Consider the following 15415-nt stretch of genomic DNA (forward strand, 5'->3'; position numbering starts at 1 on the left):
GAAAATGCTCCTCAGGGCAGAGTCCTGCTCCAGGGACTCTCTCGACACCAAGCACCCATGAGCCAAATGCAGCCCTTCTTGTCACTGGAGCTGGGTTCCTCCACCAGAGTGGGGGTTGCACTCATAGTCCAGACTGGGCCAAAGCTCTGCTCTTCAAAACGCCTCTCAGCCCTCAGCCTCCTCCCAGGAAGCATTTCACTGCTCCCACCCCTGCCAGCCCCACGTCAGAGACGTCACTTTGTGTGTGTGTGTGTGTGTGTGTGTGTGTGTGTGTGTGTGTGTGTCTGTGTGTGTGTGTCTGTGTGCGTGTGTGTCTGTGTGTGTGTGGCGCGCGCACCCGTTGACCTTTCCACTTGGCCAACATTCCTTTGTTTTTCTCAGCTCCTTCAAGTGGATGGCCATGGGAGGAGGAGCTGCTGGGAGAGTAGGTTCTCAGGAAACATTTCCTCCGAAGCCCCAGAGACATGGAGCCCATGAGACATGAGAAAATGAGGCTTATCCAGAAGGAGAGGTGTTCCAAGGGTAGTTTGAGGGGTGTGGGTGAAAGACAAGGAGGGACTCCCTGGCAGAAGCACTGTTAACCCTAGCGTGTGAGTGCCTGTGGGGGTGTGCTCGCGGGCATCCTTGCCAGGTCAGCACCATCAGCCTGGCACCTAGCGGGCAGGCTGAGCTTATAAGGGCAGGCGAAGCTGGGTGGCCCTGGGCTGGTTGTTGTTTCTCTCCAGGACATATATGGCTCAGAGTAGGCCAGGGTCCTGGGTTTGCTGCTGTGGGATCAGTTCACTCCCTTTCCTACCCAGAAGTGCCTGCTTGGGAGCTGTGGACTTTGGGGGCAGGAACACCCACTCCCAACACCTTGACAGTCATCCCCTTTCTCTTCTGGGTCTCAGTGAGTAACCGGAGTGGGTGCTAGATCCAGAGGATCCCTGGGCCTTGAAGAGGGCAGAGAAGGCCTGGTGTGGGCACCCCCCACCCCAGCCTGGGTGAGGTGTTTTCGCCAGAATTGCAGCAGCTGCGGCTGAAGGCCTCTTCCCAGGAAGAGCAGAGCGCCTCTTCCAAGAACTCAGAGGAGGCCGCAGGCGGGAGGGGGAGCGGGGGAGTTAATTTTAAACCACACTGCCTTCAACGCTTCTCAGGAACTGGTTGCTCAACGTGATCTGGCAGGTCCCAGGCAGCTGGGCAGGCCTGGTGCCAGCTCAGAGGTGGCGGGTGGAGGACACGCCCCAGGGGGAGGCCCGGTGACCTTGAGGGAAGTTGGGCCCTGTCCTTGACCACTTATCAGGGCCTGTCCCCCATTCACCCGACCCAGCTCGCTGGGGGTGTGTGAGGTGGGGTGGTTCATTCAGTTCTAACCAGGCAAGGTAAAATTTGTAACAGGATTAATAACACAAGTATCACGGCTTTCCAAGTCCCCCAAGACTGACGACCCCATCCTGCTTCTGTGCTCAGAACTTGCTGCCTGTCCTGCACCCTGGCCTGTCCTCTGGTGGTTATCTGATGAGGGCCTACTCTTAGGGTAAGGCCTGTGCTGATTCCCTATGGGATGGGACCCTGATGCCAGGCTAGTGGGGGGAGCGGGAAGGTGGAGGGTGGAGTGTGGCAAGCTGGCGCAAGTTCTGGACCTAGGGAGTGGGCCTCCTCTGTGTGCAGGGAGAACTCATGGGCCCGCAGCCCATGGCTGACTGGCAGTCAAAGTGCCCGTATTTCACCAACCTCCTGTCTCCCACCCCAGTGTGGCCACCCACTCCTGCTGATAGCCTAGGCCCACCGCCCAGTGTCTGCTCCGTGGGATGTTCTCCCTAAGGAGGAACCCCCAGAGCACCCTGTTCCCCACTACCCCCACTGGCTGCCCTCTGAGACCCCAGCAGTCTGGGCAGAGCAGGCTCTGAGTTCTAGGAAAGGATCTGAGCAAATGCTGCCAAAAGCTGCAGTTCTTGGAACCAGGACTGCAGGGTGAGGGGATGCTTCCTGGAACCTGCTGGACCTTCCAGGGAGTGAGGCTCAGAGGACAGCCAGTGACCTGGGGTAAGTTGGGGGGAGAGAGTGCTGAGCCCTTAGCTTGGGTCTCTGCCTCCAGGAAGCCCTCCCTGATTGCAGGGGCCTCCTTAGACTCCTCCATCCCGGTGCTAGGTCTAGCATGAGCTCTGAAGTGCCCAGTGTCCAGCCTAGCACAAAGTGGATGACCAGAAACAGGTGTTAGTAGAGGAAAAAAGGGCATGTGTACCTGTGGAGGCAGTGTGTGGGTGTGGGTCCAGAGTGAAAGCAGGAGGTTAGACGGGAGTGTCCTGCCTGGGCCAGTGGGCAGCTGAGGGTGTGACGAACCAACGGAGAGTAGGAGGGGAAGCAAGGTGGGGTCAGCAGTGCCAGGCCCTGCTCACCGAGCCCCCTTTGCTGGTGGGCAGGCAGCCTCTGGCTCTAGTCACTCCTTCAGGCCAGCCTTGTCTTGCCCACAGTTTGCTGTCCCACAGCAGGGGGCCCAGGCCCCAGCTTCGGCATCAGGCCACCCATGACATGCATCTGGCCTGTTGGAGGTTGGGTTTGTCCGCCTGGAGAATGCAGAGGAGAGGCTGCCGTGGGTGGGCAGTGACACCTGTCTGGGACTGGGTTGAGGTCTGGCCACATTTCAAGGGAATGGCCATGAGTGTTCCCATCACAGCATCCTACGGGCAGCATTGTCAGAGCAGGGGCCTGGAAGTCTGGCTGAGGATGCTGAGTGAGCTGGTCAGGGTCGGCACAGCTGGGAGACACTAGGACAACCTTTTAGCCACTCATGACCCATTTACCCTCAGAATGGGGAACCTCCCCTGGCAAAGGCGGGACAGGGGTGTCGGCAAGAACTTATCTTTCTCCTCCCACCCTCAGGTCACTCCTTGGCCCTCAATGAGCAGAGCTCCAAACCTCCTACGCACCCACCCCCATGTCACAGAGAAGGTGGGGTCAATGCTGGGGCTCAGGAGGGCTAGGACCCAGTGTGTGGGTGGCAGCTGTGAGGTGGGGCTATGGCAGAGAGGTCCTCCCACCCCTGTAGGAGGGCAGTGGGGGCAGCCCAGGGACACAGGTCATTGCTGTGCTTGTACTTTGGAAAGGCAGTTCTCAGAGGCTACCTGGGGCAGCTGGCAGTGGGTGGGAATGCTGCATTCTCTGTCACTTAAAGGCCCTGGTGCCTGCACCCAAATCAGGCTGGTCATGGTTGTAAAGAGCCTGGTGTGAATAAAGCTGACTTGGGACCCACCTGACCTGAGTAGAAAGAGCTATGGGTTTGCAGGGGACACCAGTGTCCTGCAACAGGTGGTTCTAGAGCTAGGTATCCTGTGTCATGACTTGAGCAAGTCATGAACCTTCTCTGAGCCTCAGTTTCCTGTTGTTTTTGTTTTTTTGTTTTGTTTTATTTTGTTTTGAGACAAGGTCTCACCGTGTTGCCCAGGCTGGAGTCCAGTGGCACAATCTCGGCTCATTGCAGCTTCTACCTCCTGAGCTCAAGCGATCCTCCCACCTCAGTCTCCCACTACAGGTGCATGCCACCATACTCCACTAATTTTTTGTACAGATCTAGTTTCGCCATGTTGCCCAGGGTGGTCTGAACTCCTGGGCTCAAGTGATTCTCCTGCCTTGGCCTCTGAAAGCACTGGGATTACAGGCGTGAGCCACGGCGCCTGGCTTCCCCCTCTGTTTTGGGGACAATGTTATCACTTGCCTTATGAAATCGTTGAAAGGAGAAAATGTGGAGACTTGGTGATTTTCGTTTCTCCTCAGCATCTTTCCCTGGATCTTACCTCACCCCTCCAGCTCCCGCTTTACCATGAGCCCATGGAGACATGAGTCCCAGAAGAGCTCTTTCTCTGGTCTCTCTTACAGCAAGAAGTACCTGTGGGCACACCTGGAGCATAGGCCTTGATGTTTGCAGTGCTCTGGGCAAAAGGACAAATGGAGGCCCACAGACCAGAATCTAAATATTAAACCACCATAAATCAAGCTGCTAATACAATGTGTTCTATCCTCCTACTGAACAAATAAGCTTTCATAGCAGTAAAAACATCCATAAATCTATGGGTTTTTTTAATGTCTGAAAGTCAGCATATACCCAAAATGATGAAATGTAATGATTATCACTTATGTCCAGGTGTTCAGTAACCTGAGGTTTAAGTGAGAATAGAGGCTTGCCTGGTTCCTAAGGTATTCTGTATTTATTCTGTAACATTGATTCTCCTTGTCTTTGTCTTAGTGAAATGATTGATTATGTTGTTGCAGTCAAGACTTCTACACTATTACTGTTCTTTTGGTAGTAACAATTTAAAAGATTAAAATAAGGCTGGGCAAGGTGGTTCACATATGTAATCCCAGCGCTTTGAGAGGCCAAGGTGACAGGATTGCTTGAGGCCAGGAGTTCAACTTTACAGTGAGCTATGACTATGCTACTATACTCCAGACTGGACAACAGAGAAAGACCCTGTCTTTAAAAAATAACAATAGTAATAATTTTTTTAAAGACTAGAATAAAATATTGGCCAGGCATGGTGGCTCATGCCTGTAATCCCAGCACTTTGGAGGCCAAAGTGGCTGGATCATCTGAGGTCAGGAGTTTGAGACCAGCCTGGCCAACATGGTGAAACCCCATCTCTACTAAAAATACAAAAAATTAGCCAGGTGTGGTGGTGGTCACCTGTAATCCCACCTACTTGGGAGGCTGAGGCAGGAGAATTGCTCGAACCTGGGAGGCAGAACTTGCAGTGAGCTGAGATCACACCATTGCACTCCAGCCTGGGTGACAAGAGTGAAACTCGGTCTCGAAAAAATAAAAAAATAAACAAAATACTATATTCAAAGAGCACAAAAATATGTTAGATTAAATGAGATATATCTAAATTTTAAAATATGTTATAGTCCAAAAAGTTATTTTTATTCTTAATTTACTTTAATTTATCATTATTATTATTATTATTTGAGACAGGGTTGTACACTTTTGCCGCTGGAATGCAGAGGCATAATCTTGGCGCACTGCAGCCTTGAGCTCCTGGGTGCAAGTGATCCTCCCACCTTAGCCTCCCAAGTATCTGGGACTACATGTGTGTGCCACCACACTCCGCTAATTTTTTGTATTTTTTGTACAGATGGAGTTTTGCCATGCTTCCCAGGCTAGTCTCAAACTCCTGGGCTCAAGGAATTCTCCCACCTTGGCCTTCCAAAGCCCTGGGACTTCAGACATGAACCACTGTGACTGCCCTTAATTTTAATTATTTTTGGGGGGTCTTGCTCTGTCACCCAGGCTGGAGTGCAGTGGTGTGATCACAGCTCACTGACACCTCAGACTTCACTGACCTCCTGCCTCCCACCTCAGTGTGGCCACCCACTCCTGCTGACAGCCTCGGCCCGCCGCCCAGTGTCTGCTCCGTGGGATGTTCTCCCACCTCAACCTCCCAAAGTGCTGGGACTACAGGAGTGAGCCACTGTGCCTGGCCTAAAAAGTTATTATTATTATTATCATTTTAAACAGGGTCTCAGGGGCTGAGCGTGGTTGCTCATGGCTGTAACCCCAGCACTTTGGGAAGCCAAGGCAGGTAGATCACCAGAGATCAGGAGTTCAAAACCAGCCTGGCCAACATGGCAAAACACCATCTCTACTAAAAAAAATACAAAAATTGGCTGAGCGTGGTGGTATGTTTCTATAGTCCCAGGTGCTTGGGAGGCAGAGACAGAAGAACAGCTTGAACCCAGGAGGCAGAGGTTGCAGTGAGCCAAGATGACATCACTGCACTCCAGCCTGGAGGACAGAGTGAGACTCCACCTCAAAAAAAAAAAAAAAAAAAAAGACAGGGTCTCACTCTGTCTCCCAGGCTAGAGTACAGTGGCGTAGTCATGACTCACTGCAGCCTTGACCTTCCCCAGGCTTAGAGGATTCTCCCACTGTAGCCCCCTGGAGTACCTGGGACTATAGGCACGCTTCACCATACTTGGCTAACTTTTGTAATTTTTATAGAGACAGGGTTTCGCCACATTGCTCAGGCTGGTGTTGAACTTCTGAGCTCAAGCAATCCACCCACTTCAGCCTCCCGAAGTGCTGGGATTACAGACGTTAGCTAACACACCCAGCCTGAAAAGTTATTTAAGTAATCAAAATCACCTAATAAAATTGAGGCAAAACAGACAAACCATAAGTTATAATCATATTGCAATTTAAATTAAGAAGATTTTAAACTAAAATTTTACTTAACTTTTTGAAATTGTTATTAAATATTGCTAAATGTTTTTATAAAAAGAAATCTTAGCAGAGTGCAATGGCTTACACTTGCAATCCCAGCACTTTGGGAGGCCAAAGTGGGAGGATCACTTGAGTCCATGAGTTTGAGACCAACCTGGAGACCCTTTCTCTATAAAAAAAATTTTTTAAATCAGCCAAGCAGGGCAGTGCGTATCTGTAGTTCAGCCACTTGGGAGGCTGAGGTCAGAAGATCACTTGAACCCAGGATTTTGAGGCTGCACTGAGCCATGATCGTGCCATTACACTCCTGCCTGACAGAGCAAAACTCTTCTCAAAAAGACAGAGCAAGAAGAAAAGAAATCTTCACTGCTCACAGTCAAATTCTCTGTGAAGGCTGAAGTAGTGTTTGCTCTGCAGTCAGCCAAAGCACCTCCCTGCATTGCCCTGGAACCTGAATGATGTTATCACAGAGTGGGTGTTCAGGTTTGTCTTACACTGCACCAGCATTGTCAAATCACAGTGATGGGAATGTACGTGAATTCTTTAATCAATTTATTGGAAACCGGTCACTTGTAGGTTTGTGATATACTCTAAGGAACAGGTCACAGGCAGATTAGAAGAGAGTGGTGGGCCGGGCGCTGTGGCTCACGCCTGTAATCAACACTTTGGGAGACAGAGGCGAGTGGATCACAAGGTCAGGAGATCAAGAACATCCTGGCTAACATGGTGAAACCCTGTCTCTACTTAAAAAAAAAAAATACAAAGTTCAGCTGGTTGTGGTGGCCCATGTCTGTAATCCCAGCTACTCGGGAGGCTGAGGCAGGAGAATTGCTTGAACCAGGGAGTTGGAGGTTGCAGTGAGCCAAGATCGCACCACTGCATTCCAGCCTGGCAACAGAGTGAGACTTTGTCTGAAAAAAAAAAAAAAAAAAAAGAGAAGAAGAGAGTGGTAACAGATCAAGTGGACCAAATATTAAACATTAAAAATGAAATTCTAAGAGTACTTTAGAGCACGTGCCCTGGAGTCCCAGAAGTATTGATCCTAGGTGAGGAAACCTCTTCCTTTGCATGGCTCCCCTGCGTTATTTGCAAGATAGGTCCAGAGGAAAGAGAGTCACCCCAGAAATACACTGATGCCCATGCAGTGTTGTCTCTCTATCTTGAGTTTCTCCCCAGAAACAGACTCTAAGACAAGCATCCAAATGCAAACAGATTATGTGGGAGGTCATGCCAAGAAGTACCATTAGGGTATCGACAGACAATTCTCCACGGTTCTCTATTTCTGTATACTTGCCAGTAGAGGCACTGGTTGCCCTTGTTCTAAACAATCTTTACGGGGGTGATTATTATAGTGAGTAGCCTTGGCAGATAAAGGGGAAAAGGCAGATTTGTTTATTCTCCCATATTCCTAAAAATAACATCTCCCAGCTGGGCAGGTTTGCTTGCAGATTATTATAAAAGATGTGGTTCCCTAAATTCAAGGTTCTCCCCTGTAATGCAATCCAGTGCATCCGCAGGCATTGCCGGGCCATCAGCACATCACTCTGTGGGAACTGGGGTTCAGAGAAGTGGTGCCAGAAAATGCTTTTACCCTGTCTACTTCTGTTACTGTAAACAATAATCTGTTCTCTGTTTCTGAACCAGGAGTTCTGTGCCTTCTGCCATGATCCTTGAGATATGCTAGACTACCTTGTTTGCCTGAAAGTTGGATAAAATCTCAGCCTTCACAGTTCCTGATATAAAATAAGAGAGGGGGTGAGACAGGGAAGGAAATGAAGCCAAAGGAGGTAGGTGGGTTAATGAGTGGGTTCCTTCTGTAGGCAACTGAGGCTCAGTCTTCAGTTGAGAGCTGGCAGCAAACACAAGCCACAGTTGTCCCACCCAAGGGGTGAGGGAGCTGGGCACATGTCTACCTCTGGGCACAACTCTCCCTCTTCCTTGGTTTCAGGCTCCTCCAGGGGATTAAATCCCAGGCACTTTTGGTTACGTACCCACCTGGCCTCTGCACCAGAAAAAACCTCAGCTCAGCATTGCAACTACTTCGTGGGAACTTGAGTGAGAGGGAATGTGAACCGCTTGGACCCCACCAAACTGTGATGGGAGCCTGCCTGAATAGTGCCCATTCCTGGTGCCCAGCACAGTGCCAGCAGATGGTGATGGAATGCATGCCCCATGGCCTAAGGATAAGGATCTATTTGCCTGCCTCTGTCCTCCAACAGGCCATGAACGCCTTATGAGTAGCAGCCATGTCAGTTTTTCTTTTGTACCACGTAGTCCTGGCAGTCAGCTCACTGAAGGTCTGTTGCATGAATGAAAGATTCTAACAACAACAAAAGCCTCTAAAATAAACAAAAATCAGAGTCAGCTAGAACTAGACTGAATCGTTTTTAAGCAGAAAAGGGGCATCTTTTCTTATCCAAAATCAATAGCAAGTGCACTCGACAGGGAGGGGCCAGAGGCACCCAAGTGAGAAACAACATGCAAATGCTCTAGTCATTACTGTTTTTCAATATTGTATTGAAGGTCTCAGCCAAGCTATTAAACAAGGAAAATAAATAAGAGCTGTAAGTATTAGAAAGGAAAAGACAAATTTGTCATTACTTCCAGTGGTAAAATGTCAATGTAGAAAAACCAAGAGAAGCAACAAACAGCAAATCTTGTAAGAGAAACCAAAAAGGTGTAAAGTTATAAGATAAACCCTTATAAATTGACAGCCTGCCCATGCAGCAGCAAGAACCAGTTAGGGCATCTGTCTGTATAATATATAACAACAAAAACGGTAACATCTGAGACTAGACAGGCAGGAAAATGAAGCTTCCATTAGGGGCATGGCCCTGGTGCAGCCAGGGTAAGAGGAAATGAGAAGTAGGGAGCTGAAGCACCTTCCTTTTGCTGTGAGTTGTATCCTCCTGCCCACCCTTAGCCCACCAAATCTTCTCTGGGGATCCTCAGCCAGGTGCACAGGCAAGGTCCTGATGTCCTTCCCTAAACTGGCCCCTCTGCACTTGGGGCTGGACACAAGCTGGCTGTCCCAGAGTGTGGATTGGCTGTGTTCATTCCCTATAGCAGAGCCAAGGGCATCAGTGCAGCTATGGGCAGGGTTCTTAAGCTGGGCTGGAGGCTCCCATCGGGAGTGGGAGTGGGTGGTGATAGGATGAGGGGACAGCCAGATAGGAGAGGGTTCAGAGCTCATGGGGTAAAGGCAGCTTCTCTGGCCCCTACTCAAGACCAAGTGGAAGGGAAGAGCTCTGCAAAATGGCAGAGAACTCAGTCTGGAGCCATGTCGTGGAAGGGCAACACCCCAAAGACCTGAGACTTCTCTACTATTTGTTTGGCTCCCACCACCCTGCCAAATACAGGCACAAGCATGGCATCCAGTTGATGGTGCTCAAGGTACAGAGGAGTAAATAAAGGCTGGAATGGCAAACTGAAACTCCCCAGGGCCAGCTTTGCCTTGAGCACAGTGCTCCAGGCCACCTCCCACAGCCACAGCCAGCAGCCTCCTCTGCCCTTGGAGGGCACACAGGACCTTGCTGGGCCTTCAGAGGAGAAGCAGGTTGGGGGCAGGTGGTGACTCTGTCGGAGGCTCTGTTTCCTCTTCCAGCTCCAGCACCCACCCCACTGTGACTGGCAGAGTCTGAAAGACTGGGCTGGCCTGGGTGTGGCCCCAGCCACTAAGATCCTCCACCCTGAGTCTTGGGCTCTAGGGGTCAATTTTTGGCTTTTGTGGGGAGGTAAGCAGGGGGTAGGAATGAGGGGACAGATCCTGGAAGGAGGCTGGTAATGGGAAAGTTCCAGGGGTCAGAGAAAATAGAAGCATTTGAGAAAAATTTGGAAGGCTGGATTTTATTCAAGGAATCAGGGAGGGAGGGCGGCAGGGAGAATTCATTCCAGGTGCCCAGCACAGCCCAAGCAAAGCACTGGTGTTGCGGGAAATCCTGGGGTTGGTCAGTGAAGCTTGGGAGGAGCCTGTGGTTAGTTCCCAGGTGGGTCTGCTGAGAGGATCACCAGCCTCTATTTCCCAGAGGTCAATGGAGTGTGGTTCTCAGGGGGTGCCAAGCTCCAAACATGAAGCCAAAAAGGTCAGGGATCTAGATAAGCTCTGGTTCATTTCCCTCCCAGATCTGCCCCACCTTGCTGCATGACTGGGCAAGTCATGGGCCCGCTCTGATCTCTGGCCTTCTTTTCTATGAAATAGGGCACAGTGTTTGAGTTCACATGGGCTCTGCACTCCCATGACTTGGAGGCAGTGGTCGGGCTTCTAAGGCAGGGTGACACCACACACACCCACACACCCACCCACACACCCACACACACACACACACACACACGTGCATGCAACCCTGACCTGGTTTCCAGAGCCTGGAGCTCCCCCATCCAAGGGAGGCCCTGCTTGGACACCTGTGATTATAGACATGGACCATGAGGGGTCCACATGGTATTATGAGGGGTGATACTCCCATGGCTTCCCACTGCTGACCAGAAAAATCGGAAGGACCCAGCCACTCATGAGGAACCTGTTAGGAGGAGTCTATGTCCAAGTCCATGAGTTCTGCAAGGGCAGGGCCCCACCTGAACCATCTGAACTCCTGAGCCTGGCTTACAGTTGGTACTCAAAAAATGACTGTGCAGGAGTGATGGGCCTGCAGATAGGAGGTAAGACAGGTCAGATGAGAGCCTCAGTAACCCCTTTCTTAACCCCGGGAAGGTGGTCTCAGCCCTCAGCAATCCTAGGACCCCTCACGGAGGCTGTTGACAGGAAAGGAGGACTTGTTCCAGATGCTGTGTCCTCGCCTGACCTTGAATTCTGCCCCACCCAGTGGCCCTAAGGGAGGCTGAGGTACTGAGCTCTCGGCTGTGACAGAGCGGAAGGAAGACAGAAAGGAGGGGTGATACTGGGGCCCTAGGGTTTGCTTCTCATTTCTTTTTCCAAAGCACAATCAGTTCCCAGAAATGAAGGTACCCAGAACTAGAGAAACTCCGGGCTTTCAGGGGCACAGGGTTCCCTAGTCTTTCCACCCCTGGAGGCACCACCAACGGCCTGGGGAAGCCCCTAGCCCATGTCTACTGCTTGGGGCTTTCCCCCCTGTCCCAGATCCAGGATGGAGTACTTAGAGCATCCATACTGGAGCAAGGTGGGGCTCCCAGGAGCATGTAACCCAGATTCCTTTGCTGTGACAGATGTTGGGTGGGAGTGCTGGGAGCCTTAGACTGTGGGGGCTGGAGCTGTCAGGGCAGACCTCCGGGGAGGAAATGGTCACATGGGGCATCAACCACCCCACAGGAGTTCCTTCTCTTTCTTTCCTTCTTCCTTCCTTTCACTCCCTTTTTTTGAGACAGAGTCTTGCTCTGTTGCCCACACTGGAGTGCAGTGTCACGATCTCAGCTCACTGCAACCTCTGCCTCCCGGGTTCAAGCGATTCTCCTGCCTCAGCCTCCTGAATTACAGGCATGAGCCACCACACCCAGCTAATTTTTATATTATTAGTAGGGACGGGGTTTCACCATGTTGGCCAGGCTGGTCTTGAACTCCTGACCTCAGTTGATCCACCTGCCTCAGCCTCCCAAAGTGCTGGGATTACAGGTGTGAGCCACCGCATCCAGCCCCTTTCTCTCTTTCTTGCTTCCTCCTCCTCCTCCCTTCTTCCTTTTCTTTTCTTTCATTTTTAAAATATTTTTTTAAATTATTATTATTGAGACAGAGTTTCACTCTTGTTGCCCAGGCTGGAGTGCAATGCCACGATCTCAGCTCACTGCAACTTCCACCTCCTGGGTTCAAGCAATTCTCCTGCCTCAGCCTCTCAAGTAGCTGGGATAACAGGTGTAAGCCACCACACCTGGCTAATTTTTGTATTTTTAGCAGAGACAGGATTTCAACATGTTGGACAGGCTGGTCTTGAATTCCTGACCTCAAGTGATCTGCCTGCCTCTGCCTCCCAAAGTGCTGGGATTACAGACATAAGCCACCATGCCCAGCCTAAAATTACTTTTTTAGAGACAGGGTCTCACTCTAATGTCCAGGCTGAAGTGCAGTGGCAAGATTATAGCTCACTGCTGTCTCGAACTCTTGGGCTCAAGTAATCCTTCTACCTCAGCCTCCTGAGTAGCTGGGACCACAGGCATGCGCCACCATGCCCAGCTCATATTTTTAATTATTGAAAAACAAAAAACCCAATTTTGAAAACTGCATACAGACTCAAATGGGCACAGAACCAAATTATGACACATTAGAATCCTTCCTATGTGCTCAGAGAACAGGGTTTGTGCTGAGCTTGAAATAAGGCTTCTCTCACTGTCCCTGTAAATCAAAGAGACTGCAAAGTGGGTTTCAGACACAGAGCTAGGATTTGTAAATGCTCACCTGTGAGAATGAGCGGTCACTTAGTCCTGTGCCACCAAAATCAAACACTGAAAGAAACTGGACATTGAGACCAACATAAGACTACAACTCCCATCGCAGCTCCCAGTTCAAACATTTGTGTTCACTGCTGTTTGCCCCTCATGCTAAGAAAGAATTTGCACTTACAAAACACATTTATGCTAACAAGATGCTCACTTTATCTTTTTAAAAATACACATTTGAGTTGCACATGAAATGTGCTTTGAAAGAAGGAGTTCCAAAGCTCTACGGGGCTGAGGCAGGAGGGCTGAGCAGAATGATGAAGAAACAGTGGCTTTCAGTGTGGGCCAAGAGAGTAGGGAGCAATAGTCAGTTCTTGAGCTGTGGAGTGTCTTCAACAAGGGTTTTTAGACTCATTCATCTGGTGCCTCATCCCAGAACCTCACAGGCCTAGGGACCTGAAATGCTCCCCCTGACAAGGCAAACTTCATATCCTCACATGCTGAGAGGCAGTCAACTTTCAGTGTGGAACTGGGCTGGGTGTCTGTCAGTCCGTACCACCCATATCCGGAGTACATCAGAGTCTGGGTTCAGCGGCAACCACTTTCACTGCCCTCTCCTGCCCCACACCTAGTGCTCTGCCTGGCCCCTTTACTGTGAGCGTGAAAATCTGGTGCCTGGACTGCCGGGGAGAGAGCCTGTCTGCGTCTGCTACTTTCTGTTTGATTCATCACTTTCCCTTTCACCCTGAAGCCTACATTGGCTGTGGGGCACCTCACTGGATCCTGGGGCTCCTATGGGGGTTGAGGTCCTGGGCTGCATTTGGCCTCTGCAGCCTGCTCACCCCTCTCCTGGCTGGGATGTCAGAAGACTAGGTTCAAACTCCAGCACAGCCAGCTGCCAACTGTATGTGACCTTGGGCAGGTTAAGCTTCAGTCCCTTCATCCACACAATGGGCCAAAGAAGGGATCCCTGATGTGCCGACAGATGGATTTATGACAGTGTGTAAACTAGTGCCAGGTGCCTGGTACTGTTGTTGCCAGCACTCAGGCCCAGGAGAGTAGTCTTCCCAACTCCACTTCAAGGGCTGCCTTTGGACTGTGTCCCCACATGGTCACATTTGCATCTCCAGATGCCCTGACACTGCCTCTGGGATATTCTGAAGGCATTCCACACTGTCAAAGTCCCCAACTGTCCCCAGCACCTAGTCTCCAACTCAGGGTGGCCCCATTTACCCCAGGTCCCAATCAGATACCTGGGCCCATTGTGGTCCTGGTCATCCCCCGTCCAGCCCCTCAGCAATGGTTGTGAGTCACTTCTGCTCCAGAATATCTAATGCTACTGCTACAGACCCCAGCTGCCTCCACACCCTGGACAGTTGCAGCCTCCTGCCTCAGCCCCCTTTTTCTGACAGCCAGAAAGAGCAGCCTCAATGCCTCTCTACCCCTGTAACTCAGCTCAAAAACCTCTTTAGGTCCCTGGTCCCCAGAAAGGCATTCAGAGCTCAGCCAAAGACACCCCCCAGCACTACCTCACCCCTACACATCCCTACCCATGTGTCTGCAGGACTCCAGGCTTTTGCCCAGACTGTCCCTACTGCCTGGTATATGGCTGTCCTGTCCACCCCTCCTCAAGCCTGGTGTGACGATCAAGGACTCCAGCTCCAGGTCACTCGACCTGTGTCAGAATCACAGCTCAGCCAGCATATGAGCAAGTTTCTTGGCCTGTTTGTTTCCTTTTCGGTATAGTGAGGGAGTTCACAGCCTCCATCTCTCAGGATGTCATGGAGGTTGAGTAAGATAACCCTGGAAGTACTTGGCAAAGGATGCACCATATTCTATAGGACCCTCCACTTGGTGTCATCCCCCAGGTGCCTGACACATAGTAGGGCTTGAGAGATGGAGTCCCTGGTCCTATACCTCAAGAGACACACCCAAGAGCAGGTGCAGGTCTTCTAGAAAGCTCTCTAAGGACAGCCCTGGAAACCCCTGCTCCTGTTCCAAGGGTCCACAAGCCCAAGTGTCTTCTGCAGTAATCTCTGTAGGGGACAGCCCAAGACTTAGTTATGCTGGCCTCGGTGTCTCTGAGAGTCAAATGGGCACCAATGGCAGCCTCATCCTCCCTTCCAGTCCAGCTGTGCAACCTGACCCATAACTGCAGCCTGCTGAGTGTTGGTGTCCTCAACTGCAATGTGGAGACAATTAAAAAGCCCATGTGTCAGCCTGGCAACATAACAAGACCCCGTTTCTACAAAAAATAAAATAAAATAAAAATTAGTTAGGCAGGGTGGTTCGCACTTGTATTCCCAGATACTCAGGAGGCTGAGTGGGAGGATCACTTGAGCCTAACAGTTCGAGGCTACAGTGAGCTGAGCTATAATCATGCCAGTGTACTCCAGCCTGGGAGACAGAGTAAGACTCTGTCTCAAAAAAACAAACAACGAACAAAACCCAAACCCCATCTGTCGGGTACAGTGATAGGCACCTATAGTCTCAGCTTCTTGGAAGGCTAAGGCAGGAGAATTGCTTGAGCCTAGGAGTTTGAGCCCAGTCTGGGAAACACAGCAAGACCTCATCTCTAGAAAAATCAAAATAAAATAAAATAAAATAAATAACCCCTAACTGTAGGATTGTGTGAGATTTAAAACTAATAAATACAAAGCATCTGCTTGCGGCCCAGTGCCTAGCAGGAGCTCAAAAGGCAAGGAGGTGGAGGAAGGCCAGGCAGACTGCCCAGATCCCTCACCTAGCTTTGAGGTACAAGAGCAGCGAAGGCTCATGCAGTGCCAGCTCAGGGTATGCTCTGCTAGCTCACAAAGCTTAGCCTCACATTGACTTCCAGGAACAGCAGAGGGACTTGGCCGCCTCTCCAGGCAAGCA

General features: G+C 50.7%; 1 long non-coding RNA gene across 1 annotated transcript; it reads left to right on the forward strand.

The window, feature by feature from the left end:
- The first annotated feature begins 1212 nt into the window (after positions 1–1212).
- Positions 1213–9031, forward strand: LOC141585322 (uncharacterized). Its single transcript, XR_012518717.1, has 3 exons — positions 1213–1516; positions 7841–7983; positions 8145–9031. It is a non-coding gene; the product is annotated as an uncharacterized LOC141585322 (long non-coding RNA).
- The last annotated feature ends 6384 nt before the right edge of the window (positions 9032–15415 follow it).

The sequence above is a fragment of the Saimiri boliviensis genome, chromosome 8 (assembly GCF_048565385.1).
Source record: "Saimiri boliviensis isolate mSaiBol1 chromosome 8, mSaiBol1.pri, whole genome shotgun sequence".
NCBI classification, from domain to species: Eukaryota; Metazoa; Chordata; class Mammalia; order Primates; family Cebidae; genus Saimiri; species Saimiri boliviensis.